Source organism: Sapajus apella, unplaced genomic scaffold (genome assembly GCF_009761245.1).
Source record: "Sapajus apella isolate SASKATOON/1434 unplaced genomic scaffold, GSC_monkey_1.0 scaffold33, whole genome shotgun sequence".
Lineage (NCBI taxonomy): Eukaryota > Metazoa > Chordata > Mammalia > Primates > Cebidae > Sapajus > Sapajus apella.
In genome coordinates, this window is record NW_022436973.1 from 129023 (window position 1) to 132378 (window position 3356).

The window sequence follows — 3356 nt, forward strand, 5'->3', positions numbered from 1 at the left end:
CCCAGCTAATTTTTTGTAGTTTTAGTAGAGACGGGGTTTCACCATGTTGACCAGGATGGTCTTGATCTCTTGACCTCGTGATCCACCCGCCTCGGCCTCCCAAAGTGCTGGGATTACAGGCTTGAGCCACCGCGCCCGGTCCTAATTTTTGTATTTTTAGTAGAGACAGGGTTTCACCTTGTTGGCCAGGCTGGACTTGAACTCCTGTCCTCAAGTGATCTGCCTGTTTTGACCTCGCAAAGTGCTAGAATTACAACCGTGAGCCACCTCGTGTGAGTAACTTCGTTTTGGTTTGATCTTTTCTCTTGGGGCCTAGTGCAGAAGCTGAGTCCAAAATAACGGCTTCCCACAAACTTCATTTAATAGTGAGATTAAGCCAGGCGCGGTGGCTCACGCCTGTAATCCCAGCACTTTGGGAGGCCAAGGCGGGTGGATCACGAGGTCAAGAGATCAAGACCATCCTGGCCAACATGGTGAAACCCCGTCTCTACTAAAAATACAAAAATTAGCTGGGTGTAGTGGCGTGTGCCTGTAGTCCCAGCTACTCAGGAGCTGAGGCAGGAGAATTGCTTGAACCCAGGAGGCAGAGGTTGCAGTGAGCCGAGATTGTGCCACTGCACTCCAGCCTGGTGCCTGGCGACAGAGTGAGACTCTGTCTCAAAAAAAAAAAATATATATATATAGTGAGATTAAGGCTGGGCACAGTGGCTCACGCCTGTAATCCCAGCACTTTGGGAGTCCAAGGTGGGCTGATCACCTGGGGTCAGGAGTTTGAGAACAGCCTGGCCAACATGGAGAAACCCCATCTCTACTAAGAATACAAAAAAATTAGCCAGGAATTGTGGCAGTCCCCTGTAATCCCAGCTACTCGGGAGGCTGAGGCAAGAGAATTGCTTAAACCCGGGAGTTGGAGGTTGCAGTGAGCCGACATAGTGCCATTGCACTCCAGCCTGGGTGACAGAGCGGGACTCTGTACCAGAAAAAAAAGTAGTGAGATTAAGTCATCGTGGGTGGTAAAACCCGACCTTAGCTCCAGAGCCTGCGCTCAAACTGCAGATGCTGCATTGCCTTGTTTGAAAGCACAGGCTGCTGAAGCCTGGGATCTGTGCTCTATCTGTCTTGCCTAGTGTAGTACAGGATACATGAATGAGGAATGGAGGGATCAAAGAAACAGATGATGGTGTGACAGCCACCGCTCAGTGCATCAAAGCCCTCTAGAATAACTCCAGTCTGTTAAAAATGCTAGGGGGTTGCTAGCAGCCAGGGTGGGCCGGGGGGCGACTGGGGGCCCTCGGCAGGCAGACCACTTGAGACCAGCCTGGCCAACATGGTGAAACACTGTCTCTCCTAAAAATACAAAAATTAGATGGGTGTGGTGGCACACGCTTGTAATCCCAGCTACTTGGGAGGAGACGAGGAAACAAGGAGACAAGCAGACAAGTAGCAGAACAGTGTGGCAGAGGAGAGAAGAGAAGGAACCTCTGGAGGAGTTTGGCTGCAGACATTCGGAGAATTGGCCACTGGATGGCCAAATTCCAGGGGAAGACCATCTTCCCACTCCAACCCCTGTCGAGCTCCCCATCCATCCTACTGAGAGCCACCATCACTGCTCAATGAAACCCCTGCATTCCTTCTTTAAGTCCATGTGTGGCCTGATTCTTCCAGGACGCTGGACAAGAGCTCAGGATATAGAAAGCTGACACACTGGCCCTCTGCCCCTGCAAAAAGGCAGAGGATCCACCCAGCTGGTTAACACTTAAGCCATCTGTGGACAGCAAGACTAAAAGAGCGCGCTGTAACATGCTCCCTCTTGGGCTTTGAGAACTGCAGACAGTCACCCCTAGACACTGCCATGGGACTAGAGCCCAAAAGTATCCACCCCAGTTCCTGCATCTGCCTATCTGTGCTCCCCATCCCATAAGGGGTTTGAGCTTGCTGAGGCTGAACAGAGAGCCACACTCCTGTTGCACGTCCTTCGAGGGGGGCCAGGGAATTCTCCTGTTTCAACACTGCACTTTAAGAAGTCCATTTAAAAATGAAGACTTGCTGGGCAGTGGTTCACACCTGTAATTCCAGCAGTTTGGGAGGCCAAGGCAGGCAGATCACCTGATGTCAGGAGTTTGAGACCAGCCTGACCAACATGGAGAAACCCTGTCTCTACTAAAAATACAAAATTAGCCAGGCATGGTGGTGCATGCCTGTAATCCCAGCTACTCAGGAGGCTGAGGCAGGAGAATCACTTGAACCCAGGAGGCAAAGGTTGTGGTGAGCAGAGATCATGCAGAGATCATGCATTCCAGCCTGGGCAACAAGAGCAAAACTCCATCTCAAAAAAAAAAAAAAGAAAAGAAAAATTTGATTTTTCTCTCTCTTGGAGACAGAGTCTTACGCTGTCACTCAGACTGGGATGCAGTGCTATGATCATAACTCACTGCAGCTTTGAACTCCCAGGCTCAAGTGATACTCCTGCCTCAGCCTCCTGAGTAACTAGAACTACAGGTACGCAACGCCACACCGGCTAATTTTTTTAATTCCTTATAAAAACAGGGTCTCGTCGGGCGCCACGTGCCTATAGTCCCAGCTCAAGAGGCTGAGGCAGGAGTATCAATTGAGTCCAGGAGTTCTGGGCTGTAGTGTGCTATGCCTATCGGGTGTCTGCACTAAGTTCAGCATCAATATGGTGACTTCCCGGGAGCAGGGGACTACCAGGTTGCCTAAGGAGGAGTGAACCAGCCCATGTCAGAAACGGAGCAGGTCAAAACTCTGGTGCTGATCAGTAGTGGGATCGCGCCTGTGAATAGCCACTGCACTCTGGCCTGGGCAACATAGCGAGACCCTGTCTCGATAAAAAAAAGAAAAATAAAAACAGGGTCTCGCTATTTTGCCCAAGCTGGCCTCCTACTCCTAGGCTCAAGTGATTCTCGTGCCTGAGGCTCCCAAAGTACTGGGATTACAAGTGTGAGCCACCAAGTCCAGCCTGCTTTTCTCTTTTAAACAAAAATTTCATGCAGTATTAATAAAATACAACATGACATTTTTGCTCACCTTTGAGTAAACTGGAAAAAATTTTTTAAAAAGAAAAGGGCAGGAGAGACAGATTCTGTCGCATGCTATTTTTGTTTACGTCTTTTGATTGGAAAACAGAGTCTTCTCTCTATCAAAGAGTAAAGATTTTTGCTTTTTAAAATCTGAATTATCTGGCATAAAAAAAATAAATAAAATAAAATAAAATCTGAATTATCACAGTAACCTGTGATCCTATTTTGATAATAAAGTGTTTAATTATTTAATATATTTGACAAGCTTCTCAAAATCAAATTTCAAATTAAAAATTGTCTTTTTTTTTTTTTTTTTTT